At 37.8% G+C, this 18,875-nt stretch overlaps 1 pseudogene; it reads right to left on the minus strand.

Annotated features, from left to right (window-relative positions):
• Positions 1 to 12,994: 12,994 nt before the first annotated feature.
• On the minus strand, positions 12,995 to 14,317 carry LOC114207726 (large ribosomal subunit protein uL4 pseudogene; annotated as a pseudogene).
• Between the last annotated feature and the right edge of the window lie 4,558 nt (positions 14,318 to 18,875).

An 18,875-nucleotide genomic window follows, 5' to 3' on the forward strand; every position in this document is an offset into this window, starting at 1 on the left:
TTTATGTATTATAATTTATGTAAATTATGCATATAATTTATACGCACATATGTATATATTATATGTAAATTATATATTAAATGCGTGCACTGTTTTGTATTTCAACCATACCTCAATAAACCTGTTAAGAAAAACAAAACAAGACAAAAAACAAAAACAAAACAAAACAAAAAACCGAAACAGAGCCTCAGAGAGCTCTGAAACATTCAAGCATACCAACATATGGGAGTCCCAAAGAGGAGACAGAGAAAGAGGCATGGAGAGTATTTAAAGAAATAATGGCAAGAAAACTTCCTCCATTTGATGAAAAATATTAATCTACACATCCAAGAAGCTCAACAAACTCCAAACAGAACAAACTCCAAATAGAACAAACTCAAAGAGATCCATATGTAAATACATCATAATAAAACTGATGAAAGACAAAGAATTTTGAAAGTAACAAAAGAGAAGTAACTTATCATGTACAGGGATTCTCAATAAAATTAACAGCTGATTTCTCATCAGAAAGCATACAGGCCATATGGCATGAAAAGACATATTCAAAGATCTGAAGGAGAAAGATTATCAACAAAGAATTCTATATCCAGCAAAACTATCCTTCAAAAATGAAAGAAAACATAAGAACTTCCCAGATAAACAAAATTGCAAGAATTCCTCACTTGAAAATATGCCCTACAAGAACTACTAAGAGGAGTTCTTCAGGCTGAAGTGAAAATGGACTACACAGTAACTTGAATTCACATGAAGAAATAGAACAAGTAAAGGTAACTATGTAGATAAATATAAAAGGCAACATAAATGCATTTTTTGTTTGTAACTTTTAAAAAAATGTTTCCTATCTGGCTTGAAAGACATCTGCATTAATAATTATAAATCTGGGGGTGTGGTCCAAGATGGAGGAGGAGTAGGAGACTTTAATTTTGTCTAGTCCCAGGAATTCAGCTAGATAGCTATCAAACCATTTTGAACACCTACAAACTCAACAGGAGATCAAAGAAAAGAATAGCAGCAACTCTATGAACAGAGAAGTGATGACTTTCTGCAAGGTAGGAGGTATGGAGAAGTGAATCCAAGGCGATATATGGGAAGATAGACCATGGGGGGAGGGGGCCTCCATCAACTGGCACCGGCAAGTGAGAGCAGAGGAGCACAAAATTGGAACTTTTAGAAGTCTGCTCTGGTGAGGGATGTCGCTCTGGTGGCTAAGCAGCGGGGGGGGGGGGGGGGGTGGAACCCTCTCTGGGACAGTGTGGTCTCAGGACCCTCGGGGTCACAGAAAGACTGGGGGTACCTGAGTGTGGCAGAGCTCCCAGGTATTGGAGTGGGGAAGTCGTTTGCAAAGAGTGAGCCGAGGAGTGGGCTCTCAGCTTGGGGTTGCCATAAACTGTGATCTGCAGGGACCCAACAAGCGGCAGATCCGGGGAGACTCCCCTTCCTCCCCTGGGGGGAGTGGCATGGGAGCGCACTGCAGGAATCTGCTGGGTTTGGAGACTCCAAATAGGGCTGTGTGCCTGAGAGAGAAATGCTTGGTCACAGGAGTGTGGCCAGAGACCAGGGAGACGGGAGCGATTGAATGCTTTTCTCTGAGGGCTCACTGAAGAGTGGGGCCCCAAGCTCTCAGCTTCTCTTTCTCATCTTCTAAAACTATGCAGAAAGCCTTTAGGGAACAAAAGTTACAGAGAGTAAACTGGAGCAGATTACTTAGCCTGGCCCCCTGGCAAGGGAGGTACAATTCCACCTGGGGCAAAGACATTTGAGAATCAATGCAACAGGTCCCTCCCCCAAAAGATCAGCAAGAACATCCAGCCAAGACCAAGTTTACCAATCAATGAGAACTGCAAAACTCCAGCACTAGGGAAATACAGCACATAGAATTCATAGCTTTCCCACCATGATTCTTTATCTTTCAACTTTAATTTTAAGAATTTTTTTCTTTTTCTTTTTTTTGTATTTTTCTTCTACCCTTTTTCAGCCAACTTTTTATCTTAATTCCTTTTTTAAAATCTTTTTTAATTTTCATTTTTACAGTCATATTCTATCCCTTCATTGTATTTAACCTTATTTTTTGTGTGTATATATATATATATATATTTTTTTTTTCTTTCTTTAAAATTTAGGATGCAGTTTCTTCTAACAGACCAAAATATACCCAAAATCTAATGTATGGCTCTGTTCTATTCACCCACCTGATCAAATTCTCTCTCTCTCTTTTTTTTTAATATTTCTTTTTTCTTTTTTCAACCAACTTTTTATCTTAGCAGTTGTTTTTAAAAATCTTTTTTTAATTTTCATTTTTACAGTCATATTCCATCCCTTCATTGTATTTAACCTTATTTTTGCATACATATGTTTTTCTTTCTTTAAAATTTTGGGATGCAGGGCGCCTGGGTGGCTCAGATGGTTAAGTGTCTGCCTTCAGCTCAGGTCATGATCCCAGGGACCTGGGATCGAGTCCTGCATCGGGCTCCCTGCTCCTTGGGAGCCTGCTTCTCCCTCTGCTTCTCTCTCTCTGTCTCTCATGAATAAATAAATAAAATCTTAAAAATAAAATAAAATAATAAAATAAAATAAAATAAAATAAAATAAAATAAAATAAAATAAAATAAAATTTTGGGATGCAGTTTCTTCTAACAGACCAAAATACACCCAAAATCTAGTGTATGGCTCTATTCTATTCACCAGCCTGATCATATTCTTTTTTTTTTTTTCTTTTCCCCCTGGTTTCAGGTCTCTTCTGATTTGCTGAGTGTGTATTTCTCTGGGCTCATTGTTACACTTTTAGTATTTTGTCCTCTCGTTCATCCTATTCTTCTCTGGACAAAATGACAAGATGGAAAAACGCACCTCAAAAAATAGAACAAGAGACAGTACTGACTGCCAGGGACCTAATCAATATGGACATTAGCAAGATGTTGGAACTAGAGTTCAGAATAATGATTATAAATATACTAGCTGGGCCTGAAAAAAAGCATAGAAGACACTAGAGAATCCCTTTCTGGAGAAATAAAATCTAACCAAGTCGAAATCAAAAAGGCTATTAATGAGGTACAATAAAAAATGGAGGCTCTAACTGCTAGAATAAATGAGACAGAAGAGAGAATTCATGATATTGAAAACCAAATGATGGAGAATAAAGAAGCTGAGAAAAAGAGAGATAAACAGCTACTGGATCACGAGGGAAGAATTCGAGAGATAAGTGATATCATAAGATGAAACAATATTAGAATAATTGGGATCCCAGAAGAAGAAGAAAGAGAGAGAGGGGCAGAACGTATATTGGAGCAAATTATAGCAGAGAACTTCCTTAATTTGGGGAAGGAAACAGGCATCAAATTCCACGAGGCACAGAGAACCCCCCTCAAAATTTATAAAAATAGGTCAACACCCCGACATCTAATAGTAAAACTTACAAATCTAAGAGACAAAGAGAAAATTCTGAAAGCAGCTCAGGAGGTCTGTAACCTACAATGGTAGAAACATTAGATTGGCAGCAGACCTAACCACAGGGACCTGGGAGGCCAGAAAGGACTGGCATGATATATTGGGGTATTAAACAAGAAAAATATGCAGCCAAGAATACTTTATCCAGCAAGGCTGTCATTGAAAATAGAAGGAGTGATAAAAAGCTTCCAGTATAAACAGAAACTAAAAGAATCTGTGATCACCAAACCAACCCTACAAGAAATATTGAAAGGGGTCCTCTAAGCAAAGAGACAGCCCAAAAGTAACATAAGACCAGGAAAGAACAGAGACAATATACAGTAATAGTCACCTTATAGGCAATACAATGGCACTAAATTAATATCTTTCAATAGTTACCCTGAATGTAAATGGGCTAAATGCCCCAATCAAAAGACACAGGCTATCAGATTGGATAAAAAAGCAAGACCCATCAATATGTTGTCTGCAAGAGACTCATTTTAGACCCAAAGGCACCTTCAGATTTAAAGTGAGGGGGTGGAAAACCATTTATCATGCCACTAGACATCAAAAAAAAAAAAAAAAAAAAAAGCTGGGGTGGCAATCCTTATATAAGGCAAATTAGATTTTATTTATTTATTTTTTATTTTTTTTTAAGATTTTACTTATTTATTTGAGAGGGAGAGAATGAGAGATAGAGAGCACGAGAGGGAAGAGGGTCAGAGGGAGAAGCAGACTCCCTGCTGAGCAGGGAGCCCGATGCGGGACTCGATCTTGGGACTCCAGGATCATGACCTGAGCTGAAGGCAGTCGCTTAACCAACTGAGCCACCCAGGCACCCGACAAATTAGGTTTTAAACCAAAGACTGTAATAAGAGATGAAGAAGGACACTATATCATACTTAAAGGGTCTATCCAACAAGAAGATCTAACAATTCTAAATATTTATGACCCTAACATGGGAGCAGCCAATTATATAAGGCAATTAATAACAAAATCAAAGAAACACATTGACAGAAATACAATAATAGTAGGGGACTCTAACATCCCCCTCACTGAAATGGACAAATCATCTAAGCAAAAGATCAACAAGGAAATAAAGGGCTTTAAGTGACACACTGGGCCAGATGGACTTCACAGACATATTCAGAACATTCCATCCCAAAGCAACAGAATACACATTCCTCTCAAGTGCACATGGAACATTCTCCAGAATAGATCACATCCTGGGTCACAAATCAGGTCTCAACCGGTACCAAAAGACTGGGATCATTCCCGGCATATTTTTAGACCACAATGCTTTGAAACTCAAACTCAATCACAAGAGGAAAGTTGGAAAGAACTCAAATACATGGAGGCTAAAGAGCATCCTACTGAAGAATGAATGGGTCTACCAGGAAATTAAAGAAGAATTAAAAAAAATTCATGGAAACAAATGAAAATGAAAACACAACTGTTCAACATCTTTGGGATGCAGCAAAGAGGAAAGTATATAGCAATACGAGCCTTTCTCAAGAAACAAGAAAGGTCTCAAATACACAGCCTAACTCCACATCTAAAGGAGCTGGAGAAAGAACAGCAAATAAAGCCTAAACCCAGCAGAAGAAGAGAAATAAAGATCAGAGCAGAAATCAATGAAATAGAAACCAAAAGAACAGTAGAACAGATCAACAAAACTAGGAGCTGGTTCTTTGAAAGAATTAATAAGATTGATAAACCCCTGGCCAGACTTATCAAAAAGAAAAGAGAAAGGACCCATAAATAAAATCATGAATGAAAGAGGAGAGATCACAACCAACACCAAAGAAATACAAACAATTATAAGAACATATTAGGAGCAACTATATGCCAACAAATTAGACAATCTGGAAGAAGTGGATGCATTCCTAGAGACATATAAACTACCAAAACTGAACCAGGAAGAAATAGAAAACCTGAACAGACCCATAACCAGTAAGAAATTGAAGCAGTAATCAAAAATCTCCTAACAAACAAGAGCCCAGGGCCAGATGGCTTCCTAGGGGAATTCTACCAAACATTTAAAGAAGAATTAATACCTATTCTCTTGAAACTGTTCCAAAAAATAGAAGTGGAAGGAAAACTTCCAAACTCATTTTATGAGGCCAGTGTTACCTTGATCCCAAAACCAGACAAAGACCCCACCAAAAAGAAGAATTACAGACCAATATCCCTGATGAACATGGATGCAAAAATTCTCACCAAGATAGTAGCCAATAGGATCCAACAGTACATTAAAAGGATTATTCATCACGACCAAGTGGGATTTATTCCTGGGCTGCAAGTTTGGTTCAACATCCACAAATCAATCAATGTGATACACTACATTAATAAAAGAAAGGACAAGAACCATATGATACTCTCAATAGATGCAGAAAAAGCATTTGACAAAGTACAGCATCCTTTCTTGATTAAAAGTCTTCAGAGTGTAGGGATAGAGGGAACATACCTCAATATCATAAAAGCCATCTATGAAAAACCCATAGTGAATATCATTCTCAATGGGGAAAAACTGAGAGCTTTGCCCCTAAGGTCAGGAACACGGCAGGGATGCCCACTATCACCACTGCTGTTCAACACAGTACTAGAAGTCCTAGCCTCGGCAATCAGACAACAAAAAGAAATAAAGGCATCCAAATTGGCAAAGAAGAAGTCAAACTCTCACTCTTTGCAGATGATATGATACTTTATGTGGAAAACCCAAAAGACTCCACCCCAAAACTGCTAGAACTCATACAGGAATTCAGTAAGGTAGCAGGATATAAAATCAATACACAGAAATCAGTTGCATTTCTATACACCAACAATGAGACAGAAGAAAGAGAAATCAAGGAATTGATCCCATTTACAATTGCACACAAAACCATAAGATACCTAGAAATAAATCTAACCAAAGAGGCAAAGAATCTGTACTCAGAAAACTATAGAATACTCATGAAAGAAATTGAGGAAGACACAAAGAAAGGGAAAAACCTTCCATGCTCATGGATTGGAAGAATAAATAGTTAAAATATCTATGCTACCTAGAGCAATCTACACATTCAATGCAATCCCTATAAAAATACCATCAACTTTTTTCACAGAAATGGAACAAAGAGTCCTAAAATTTGTATGGAACCACAAAAGATCCCAAATAGCCAGAAGAATGTTGAAAAAGAAAACCAAAGCTGGTGGCATCACAATTCCGGACTTCAAGCTGTATTACAAAGCTGTAATCATCAAGATAGTATGGTACTGGCACAAAAACAGACACACAGATCAATAGAACAGAATAGAGAACTCAGATATGGACCATCAACTCTATGGTCAAATAATCTTCGACAAAGCAGGAAAGAATATCCAATGGAAAAAAGTCTCTTCAACAAATGGTGTTGGGAAACTTGGACAGCCACATGCAGAAGAATGAAACTGGACCATTTCCTTACACCATACACAAAAAATAGACTCAAAATGGATGAAAGACCTAAATGTGAGACAGGAATCCATCAAAATCCTAGAGGAGAACACAGGCAGCAACCTCTTCGACCTCAGCTGCAGCAACTTCTTCCTAGACACATTGCCAAAGTCAAGGGAAGCAAGGGCAAAAATGAACTATTGGGATTCCTTTTTTTAAAAAAATTTTTTATTGTTATGTTAATCACCATATATTACATCATTAGTTTTTGATGTAGTGTTCCATGATTCATTGTTTGTTCATAACACCCAGTGCTCCATGCAGAATGTGCCCTCTTTAATACCCATCACCAGGCTAACCCATCCCCCTACCCTCCTCCCCTCTAGAACCCTCAGTTTGTTTTTCAGAGTCCATCGTCTCTCATGGTTCGTCTCCCCCTCTGACTTACTCCCCTTCATTCTTCCTCTCCTGTTATCTTCTTCTTTTTCTTTTTTCTTAAAATATGTTGCGTTATTTGTTTCAGAAGTACAGATCTGTGATTCAACAGTCTTGCACAATTCACAGCGCTCACCGTAGCACATACCCTCCCCAATGTCTATCACCCAGCCACCCCATCCCTCCCACCCCCAACCACTACAGTAACACTCAGTTTGTTTCCTGAGATTAAGAATTCCTCATATCAGTGAGGTCATATGATACATGTCTTTCTCTGATTGATTTATTTCACTAAGCATAACACCCTCCAGTTCCATCCACATCATTGCAAATGGCAAGATCTCATTCCTTTTTTTTTTTTTTAAAGATTTTATTTATTTGAGAGAGAGAGAGAGAATGAGAGATAGAAAGCATGAGAGGGAAGAGGGTCAGAGGAAGAAGCAGACTCCCTGCTGAGCAGGAAGCCCGATGCGGGACTCGATCCCGGGACTCCAGGATCATGACCTGAGCCGAAGGCAGTCGCTTAACCAACTGAGCCACCCAGGCGCCCGATCTCATTCCTTTTGATGGCTGCATAATATTCCATTGTGTATATATACCACATCTTCTTTATCCATTCATCTGTCGATGGACATCTTGGCTCTTTCCACAGTTTGGCTATTGTGGACGAACTATTGGGATTTCATCAAGATAGCACAGCAAAGGAAACAGTCAAAAAAAAAAAACAAACAAACAAAAGACAACCGGCAGAATGGGAGAAGATATTTGCAAATAACATATCAGATAAAGGGCTTGTATCCAAAATCTATAAACAACTCATCAAACTCAACACCAAGGAACAAATAATCTAATCAAGAAATGGGCAGAAGACATGAAGAGACATTTCTGTGGAAGACATCCAAATGGCCAACAGACACATGAAAAAGTGCTCAACATCACTTGGCAACAGGGAAATCCAAACCAAAACCACAATGAGATACCACCTCACACTGGTCAGAATGGCTATAATTAACAAGTCAGGAAACAACAGATATTGGCGAGGATGCGGAGAAAGGGGAACCCTCCTACACTGTTGGTGGGGAATGTAAGCTGGTGCAGCCACTCTGGAAAACCGCATGGAGGTTCCTCAAAAATTTGAAAATAGAGTTACCCCATGACCCAGCAATTGCACTACTGGGCATTTACCCCAAAGATACAAATGTAGTGACTTGGAGGGGCACCTGCACCCCCATATTTATAGCAACAATGTCCACAATGGCCAAAGAAAAGAGCCAAGATGTCCATCGACAGATGAATGGATAAAGAAGATGTGGTATATATATATATATATATATACACAATGGAATATTATGCAACCATCAAAAATGAGATCTTGCATTTGCAATGATATGGATGGAACTAGAGGGTATTATGCTAAGCAAAATAAGTCAATCAGAGAAAGATAATTATCATATCATCTCAGTGATATGTGGAATTTGAAAAACAAGGTAGAGGATCATAGGGGAAGGGAGAAAAAAATGAAAGAAGATGAAACCAGAGAGGGAGACATATAACCATAAGAGACTCTTAATCTCAGGAAACAAACTGAGGATTGCTGGAGTGGAGGAAGGTGGGAGGGATGGGGTGGCTGGGTGATGGACATTGGGGAGGGTATCTGTGGTGGTGAGCACTGTGTATTGTGTAAGACCAAAGAATCTGAAAAAGTAATACATTATATGTTAATAATAATTAAAAATAAACATTATGATAAAACAAAAAAGGAATTAAAAAATCTGTGTTGATGGGCACACATATATAAAGATATAACTTGTATGACAACAAAGGATGGGGAAGGGAATGGCACAATATAGAAGCAACGTTTTTGTATGCTACTGAAATTAAACTGGCATTAACATGACCTATATTGTTTTAATTTGTTAATTGTAATTTCCAGGAGTGCCTGGGTGGCTCAGGCGTTAAGTGTCTGCCTTTGGCTCAGGTCATGATCCCAGGGTCCTGGGATTGAGCCCCGCATCGGGCTTCCTGCTCGGCGGGAAGCCTGCTTCTCCCTCTCCCACTCTCCCTGTTTGTGTTCCTGCTCTTGCTCTCTCTGTCAAATAAATAAGTAAAATCTTAAAAAAAATTATAATTTCTATGGAAACCACTGAGAAAATAAATTTCAAAATATACAGTAAAAGAAATAACAAGGGAAATAAAATGGTACTTTAGAAAAAGCATATATTCCACACAAAAGATAGCAGTAATGGAGGAAAAGAGGAACAAAAAAAGACATAAGACATATTGAACACAAACAACAAACATAAATCTTATCTCATCAGTAACTACATTAAATGTAAATGGATTAGTTTTTAATTAAAGGGCAGGAGTTGGCAGAATAAAAGATAACTATGATCTGACTGCATGCTGTTTACAAGAAACCTACTTCCTTTTTGTAGGAAATACAAATACACGGGAAGTAAAAGGATGGTGAAGATATACGATACAAACAGTTACCAAAAGAGAAATGGAGTGGCTAGAACTAATACCAGATAAAATAGATGTATGACAAAATTTTTTACTAAAAACAAAGCTTTTAGAATGATAAAAATGTCAATCCATTAATATAACAATTAGAGGTATATTTGCACCCAAAACAGAAGGAGCAAAAACTCACAGAATGGAGGGAAAAATAGATCACAATATTTGAAGACTTCAATGTTCCATCTTCAATAATGGATAGAAAAACTATATAAAAGATAAACAGAATATAGGAACAATGCTATAAACCAACTAGACCTAACGAATATCTATAGAACTTCCAACCCAATAAAAACAGAATAGACATTCTTTTGAACTGCACATGGAACAATCTCCAGGATAGGCCATATATTAGTCTATAAAACAAGTCTCAATAAATGTGAAAGGATTGAAATCATACAAAATATTTTCTCAGATGAACATGAAATAAAACTACAAATCAATTATAAAAGAAAATTTGGAAAATTCATAGATACATGGAAACTGAACAACACACTCCAGAAATAACCAATGGTTATTGGTTTTTTAAGAAATACGAATTACATGGGAAATTAGAAAATATTTTGGGATGAATAAAAATAAAGAAATTACAGAATAAGAAATTACATGGGAAATTAGAAAATATTTTGGGATGAATAAAAATAAAAATACAACATACCAAAACAGAGAGCATACATTAAAAGCAGTGCTTAGAGGGAAATTTATAGCTGCAAAGGCCTCTGTTAAAAATAAAAAATAAAACACGAAAAGATGCTCAACATCACTTATCATCAGGGAAATGCAAATCAAAACTACAATGAAATATTACCTCCCCACTGTGAGAATGGCTAAAATCAACAACACAAGGAACAACAGGTGTTGGTGAGGATGCAGAGAAAGGGGAACCCTCTTGCACTGTTAGTGGGAATGCAAACTGGTGCAGCCACTCTAGAAAACAGTATGGACATTCCTCAAAAAGTTAAAAATAGAACTACCCTACCATCCAGCAATTGCACTACTAGGTATTTACCCAAAGAACACAAAAATACTAATTCAGAGGGATATGTGCACACTGATGTTTATAGCAGCATTATCTCCAATAGCCTAATTATGGAAACAGCCCAAGGGGCCATTGATTGATGGATGGTAAAGAAGATGTGGTATATATATACAATGGAATATTACTCAGCCATAAAAAGGAATGAAATCTTGCCATTTGCAATGAGGTGGATGGAGCTAGACAGTATTATGATATGCGAAATAAGTCAGAGAAAGACAAATACCATATGATTTCCCTCCTGTGTGGAACAACAAAGGATGGGGAAGGGAATGGCACAATACAGAAGCTGGGACAAGTGACAAGACAAATGAGATGAGCAAAGGGGAGAAAGAGAGAAACCAAGAAAGAGACTTTTTTTTTTTTTTGGAAGATTTTATTTATTGAAAGAGACTCTTAATTGCAGAAAACAAACTGATGGTTATTAGAAGGGAGGTGGGTGAGGAGATGATTTAAATAAGTGATGGGGATTAAGGAGTGCACTTGTGATAAGCACTGGTGATGTATGGAAGTGTTGAATCACTATACTGTATACCTGAAACTAACATTGCACATTATGTTAACTACCTGGAATTTAAATAAAAACTTAAAAAAAAAGAAATATCTTAAGTCAATAACGTAATCTTCTACTGTAAGACATTAGAAGAGGAAAGTAAACATAAAATACGTAGAAGTAAGAAAATAATAAAGGTCTGTGCATAAAGAAATGAAATAGAGTATAAAGACACAATAGTGAAAATCAATAAAACAAAAAGTTGGTTCTTTGAAAAAAATCAACAAAATTGACAAACTAGTTAGAATGCCAAAGAAAAAAATGGAAAAGACTCAAATTATTAACATCAGGCATGAAAAAGGGGATATTACTACCAACCTTACAAAAATAAGTTATAAGCTAATATTATGAGCATTTGTATGCCAACAAATTAGACTTAGATGAAATGGACAAATTTCTAGAGAGACACAAACTAGTGAAACCGATTCAAGGAGAAATAGAAAGGGGCACCCAGGTGGCTCAGTCATTTAAGCATCTGGCTCTTGATTTTGTCTCAGGCTGTGATCTCAGGGTCATGAGATTGAGCCCTATCTATTGGATTCTCTCCCTCTCCCTTCTCCCACTGCTCATAAGTGCTTTCTCTCTCTCTTAAATAAAATAAGATAAATGTGAAAGACTAACACTAAAAAAAAAAAAGAAAATATGAATAGACCTTTAACAAGTAAAGAGATTGAATTAGTAATCAAAAAACTTCCCCCAAAGAAAAGCCCAGACCCGATAGCTTCACTGTTGAATTTTACTGAACATTTATTTATTTGTTTGAGAGAGAGTGAGAGCGAAAGAGGAGACAGATGCTTAACTGACTGAGCCACCCAGGCGCCCCTTTACTGAACATTTAAATAAGAATTACCACTAATTTTTTACAAATTCTTGCAAACAAAACAAAACAAACAAACAACAACAACAACAAAAGCAGAAGAAGAAACACTTCCCAACTCATTCTTTGAGGCCAGTACTACCTTGGTACCAAACCAAAGAAAACTATAGATCAATATACTTTAATAATGAAAACATAAAAATCCTCAGCAAAATACTAGCAAACCAAATCCAGCAGCATATAAAAAGGATTATACACCATGACTATGTGGGACTTATCCCAGGAATGCAAGATTGGTTCAACATACAAAAATCTATCAGTGTAGGGGCGCCTGGGTGGCTCAGTAGGTTAAGTGTCTGCCTTCGGCCCAGGTCATAATCCCAGGGTCCTGGGATCAAGCCCTGTGTTGGGCTGCCTGCTCCACAGGGAGCCTGCTTCTCCCTCTCCCTCTGCTTGCCACTCCCCCTGCTTGTGCTCTGTCAAATAAATAAAATCTTAAAAAAATAAATATATCGATGTAATTCATCAGGTAAATAGAGTAAGAAAAAATCATATGGTCATTTCAATAGATGTGGGAAGAGCATTTGAAAAAAATCCAATACCTTTCTATGACAAAAACACTCAAAAAACTAGGAAAAGAAGGGAAATTCCTCAACATGGTAAGATCATCTACCAGAAACGCACAGTTAATATTGGACTTAGTGGTTAAAGACTGGAAGTTTTCCTTCTAAGATCAGGAACAGGGTAAGGATGTTCACTCTTGTCACTTTTTTTTTCTCACTGGCTTTGATCAGATCTTTATTCAAAATTAGCTGTCCAAAATGATTTGACTTTTATAGAATTAACCTAAGTTTTTAGGCAGTAGGCTTCTCTGCAGTGGGTTTCTTTTCCTCAGGCTTCTTGTCAGCTGCTGGTTTCTTGGTAGATGCAGCCTTTTTTCCCACCACAGGTTTCTTCTGCTTCTTTACACCAACAGCCTTCTTTCCTTTCTTCCCTACCACAGGCTTCTTGCCTGGAACCCCCTTCTCATCTGATTTGGCTTCTAAGCCTGCTCCTGCCTTATCCATTTGGAGTTTGTGATTCTCGGCCTGGCGAAGAATGGTATTCCGACGCATGGTCTTTGCATATGGGTTTAGCTTCAACGTGATTCTCAGGTTCTTCAGTGAATTCTTCTTTAGGACTCTGCGATGAATCTTCTTGCGTGGTGCTCAGGGGCTCTTTGGATCTCTGGACTTTTCAAGATTCTGCTAAGGTCTGTATTAAGCATCTTATGCATGGGAAGGTTGTAGTTACTCTTGAGGGAGGCAGCCTTACGCCAAGTGCCGTACAGATCGTCTAACTTGCGGAAAGCACTTTCAGTCCAAATGCAGAAATGTCCCACATGCCCACCAGGAGCAAGTTGCAAAATGTTCAGTTTGCTTACATTAAGTAAAGTAATTCCAGGGATGTTTCTGAAGGCCTTGATGATACCGTTGTCTTCACTGTAGATGATGCAGGGTCCCCTGCACTGGATAGGATGATGGTTTCTCATTTTGCCCTTGCCAGCTTTCATTTGCTGGGAGGCATAGACCTTTTTGATATCATTCCAGGCTTTAAGTTTCTTAAGAAGCAAAACAGCCTCCTTGGTCTTCTTGTAGCCTTCAACTTTATCTTCAACCACCAAAGGAAGTTCAGGAACTTCCTCAATACGATGATCTTTAGACATGACCAGTGCTGGTAAGGCTGAGGCAGCTAGGGCAGAACAGATGGCATATCGCTTCTGTGTTTGTGTTCATTCTGCGATGCCAATGGCGCCAGGTTTTGGTTGGTGCAAACATGCGGCCCCCACGACACATATTTCCAAAAGCACCCTGGCCAGAATGGTGAGTCCCTCCGCCTCGAACTCTGGGAATTCGAGCCACAGCTCTGCCAGTACCCCAAGACTCAGCATGGGTTTGATGACTTGCCAATTCACTGACAGCATACGGCTGTCTGTTGTTTTGCACAAGTTGGTGTGAACAAAGTTCACGATATCAGGTCGAATGGGAGCCTTGAACACAGCAGGCAAAGTAACATTTTTGCCAGATGATTCCCCCTTTTCGGAGTACACAGATATCAATGGACGAGCACACGCCATCACGGGGAGAGGAGAGAGCCACTCTTGTCACTTCTATTCAACACTGTACTAGAGTTTCCAGCTACAGCAAGTAGGCAAGAAAAAGAAATAAAAGTTTTTCATTGGAAAGGAAGATGAGATGATCTTGTATACTTATTTGCAGATGATACGATCTTGTATATAGGAAATCTTAAGGAATCCACAAAAAACATTTAAGAAATTAGTTCAGCAAGGTTGCAGGAAACAAGATAAATACACAAAAATCAATTGTATTTCTGTACACTAGCAATGAATAACCTGAAAAAGAAATTAAGAAAATAGTTCCAATTTATAGTAACATTGAAAATAATGGATAATAGGAAAAATAGGAATAAAATAATAGGAAAAAACTTAACGAAGGAGTGTGACATTTGGACACTGAAAAGGAAAAAAAAATCATCAAAAGAAATTAAAGAAGACCTGAATAAATAAACTAATTGGAAGATCTACACTTGTTAAGCCTGTAGTACTCCCCAGTTGATGGTACAAATTCAATGCAATCCCATCAAATTTCCCACTAGCTTCTTTGCATGAATTGAGAAGTTGACCATAACATTTATATGGAAATGCAAGGGACCCAAACAAGCTCTTGAAAAAGAAAAATAAATTTGGAGGATTCACATCCCAATTTTAAAAACTTACTAGAAAGCTACATTATTAAAGACTGTGGTACTGGCATACAGATAGACACAGAGATTAATGAAATAGATTTGAGAGTCCAGAAATAAACCCTCACATTGTGGTCAGTTAATTTTTGTGTTTTTTCCCCCCTGCTTTATTGATGTATGATTGACAAAAGTGTAAGGTATTTAAAGTGTACATCATGGTAATTTGATATATGTATACATTGTGAAAGGGTTTCTATCCTCTATTTAACACATCTGTCACCTCACCACACATTTTTACCTTTTGTGTCTGTGTGTGAGAACATTTTAGTTCTATTCTGTTAGGAAATATCAGGTATATCATACATTGTTGATAACAATGTATAATCACCATGTTTTACATTACATCCTCAGACCTTGTTCATCTTATAGCTGAAAGTTTGTATCCTTTTACCAACCTCTCCCTATCTCCCCCATCCATCCTCCTCACTGCAACCACAACTATTTTCTCTACTCTTTGTTTCTATGAGTTTGACCTTTTTTTTTAGATTTCACATATAAGTGATAACATGCAGTATTTGTCTTTTTCTGTCTGGTTTATTTCACTTAGCATAATGCCTTCAAGCTCCATCCATGTTGTTACAAATGGCAAGATGTCCTTCTTTCTCTTTCTCAGGGCTGAATAATATTCCATTGTATATCTATATACCACATTTTCTATATCCATTTATCTGTTGATTAACACTTAAGATGTTTCTATAACTTGGCTATAGTAAATAATGCTGCAATTAACATGGCAGTGAAGGTAACACTTTTTTTATTTATTTTTTAATTTTTTAAAAAAGATTTTATTTATTTGAGAGAGAGAGAGAGTACAGAGGGAGAGTGAGAAGGAGAAGCAGACTCCCCACTGAGCAGGGAGCCCGACGTGGGGCTTGATCCCAGGACCCTGGGATCATGACCTGAGCCAAAGGCAGATGCTTAACCGACTGAGCCACCTAGGTGACCAATACTTTTTTTTTTTTTTAAGATTTTATTTATTTGAGAGAAAGCAGAGCGTGTGAGAGAGAGAACACACCAGCGGGGTGTCGGGGGGAGGAGGACAGAGGGAGAGGGAGAAGCAGGCTCCCTGCAGGGAGCCTGATGTAGGGCTCGATCCCAGGACCCTGGGATCATGACCTGAGCCGAAGGCAGATGCTTAACCGAATGAGTCACCCAGGCAGAAAATAATACTTTGATATCCTGTTTTCATTTCCTTTAGCTATAGACCCAGAAAGTGGGACTCCTTGATCATATGGTAGTTGTATTTTTAATTTTTGGAGGAACCTCCATACTGTTTTTCATAGTGGCTGCATCAACTTACACAAGGATTCTCTTTTCTCTACATCTTTGTCAACAATCATCTCTTGTCTTTTTGATGACAGCCATTCTAACAGGTGTGAAGTGATATCTCATTGTGGTTTTGATTTGCATTTCCCTGATGATTAGTGATGTTAAGCACCTTATCATGTACCTGTTGGCATGTCTTCTTTGGAAAAATATCTATTCAGTTCTGCCTGTTTTTAAATTGGATTGTTTGGTGGGTTTTTTTGTTTGTTTTTGTTTACTATTGAGTTGTAGGAGTTCTTTATATACTCTGGATATTAACCTGTTATAGATATATGATTTGCAAATACTTTCTCACATTCTGCATGTTGCTTTTCAATTAATTTTTGGAAAGGGTGCCAAATCAGTTCAACAGTGAAAGAATATTATTTTCACCAAATAGTGCAGGAACAACTGGATATCCATATGCAAGAGAATAAGTTAGACCATATATAAAAATTAATTCAAATTTGGGGCACTGGGGTGGCTCAGTTGGTTGGGTGTCTGTCTTCAGCTCAGGTCATGATCTCAGGGTCCTGGGACTGAGCCCTGCATCAGGCTTCCTGCTCAGTGGGGAGTCTGCTTCTCCCTCTGCCCCTCCCCCCACTCATGCTCTCCCTCTCTCTCTCTCTCTCAAATAAACAAAAATTAACTCAAAAAGGATCACCAGGGACCTAAATGTAAGAGCTAACACTATAAAACTTAAAAGAAAACAAAGGCATAAATCTTCATGACCTTGGATTAGGCAGTGAAATTTTAGATGGGACACCAAAGGCATAAGCAAAAAAAGAAGAAAAACAGATAAATTCTACTTTAACAACAAAAATTTTTTTTCAAGTAACACCATCAGGAAAATGAAAAGACAGTATTTTACTCTTTTATTTTTTTTAAAGATTTTATTTGTTTATTATATAGAGAGAGCCACCCAGGTGCCCCCAAAAGACAGTATTTAAAATATGTAGGATGTATATCCAGGATATATAAAGAACTCTTACAACTCAAAAATAAAAAGACAAAAATGCAATTTAAAAAATGGGCACAGGATTTGCATAAACCTTACTCTAAAGACCTACAAATGGCCAACAGGCACGTGAAATGATGTTCAACATCATTAGTCATCATTAGTCATTAGCTGAAAAGGTACCACTTGAAAAACACTAAGATGATGAAAATAAGAAATACAGACAATAACAAGTGTTGGTGATGTGGAGAAATTGGGACCCTCATAAATTGCTGGTGGGAATGCAAAATGATGCAGCCACTTTGAAAAAAAGCTTGGTAGTTTCTCAAAATGTTAAACAAAGAATTACTATGTGAACCAGAAATCCCTCCTAGGTATATAATCAAGGTAACTAAAAACATATATCCACATAAAAACTTGTACATGAATATGAAATTTGTTTATAGCAGCATTATTCATAATAGCCAAAAAGTAGAAACAACCCAAACAACCCAACAACGGATGAATGGATATATAAAATGTGGTCTACACAGGGGCCCCTGGGTGGCTCAGTTAGTTGAGAGTCTGACTTTTGATTTCAGCTCAGGTCATGATCTCAGGATTGTGGGATTGAGCCCCACCTTGGGCTCTGCACTCAGTCGGGAGTCTGCTTAGGATTCTCTCCTCTCCCTCTGCCCCACACCCCACTCACGCTCTCTTCCACTCTCTCTAAAAATAAATAAAATCCTTTAAAAAATGTAGTCTACAAGTACAATGTACTATTATAAAAAACTGATATATGCTACAACACGGATGAACTTTGAAAATTTGATGCTAAGTAAAAGAAGTCAGATACAAAAGACCACATATTGTACGATTCCATTTATATGCAATGTCCAGATAGACAGATCCATAGACAGAAAGCAGACTAATGATTGCCAGGAGCTGTGGGGAGTGAGGGATAGAGAATGACTGCAAATAGGTAGGAGCTTTATTTTGGGGGGTGATGCAAACGTTCTAAACTTAGATTAGATGCAAATCACTGAACTGTACACTTTAAATAGGTGTTTTATGATGTGTATATTTTATTTCCATTTTTAGAAGAAGTGAGAAATACCAAAGCTAGGCAAAGGATCCAACACATAGATAATAGAATTTCTTGAAGAAAGCCAGAACAAAGAAAATAGAAAAAATACTCAAAATTACAATTTATGAAAAATTTCCTGAAATAAAAATGTTGTGAAACTACATATTCAAAGCACACATCACAAACCTGAGTAAATCAATGTCAAATAACCAACATCAAGACATACTGTAATAAAAGTATTGATCTTACAAAGAAAGAAAAAATTGGGGCACCTGGGTGGCTCAGTAGGTTAAGTGTCTCTGGCTTTGGCTCAGGTCATGATCTCAGGGTCCTGGGATCGAGCCCCACATCAGGCTCCCTGTTCAGCGGAGAGTCTGCTTCTGCCTCTCCCTCTGCCCCTCCCCCCATTTGTACTCTCTTTCTCTCTCACTCTCTCAAATAAATAGAATCTTAAAAAAGAAGAAACAAATCATCTGGCCATATTGGCAAAAAAGAACACATGGGGGGCGCTTGGGTGGCTCAGTCAGTTGGGTGTCTGCTTTTGGTTCAGT

Source organism: Eumetopias jubatus, unplaced genomic scaffold (assembly GCF_037043125.1).
Source record: "Eumetopias jubatus isolate StellerSeaLion01/CBP00866 unplaced genomic scaffold, mEumJub1_p1.0 scaffold_1, whole genome shotgun sequence".
Taxonomy (NCBI): Eukaryota; Metazoa; Chordata; class Mammalia; order Carnivora; family Otariidae; genus Eumetopias; species Eumetopias jubatus.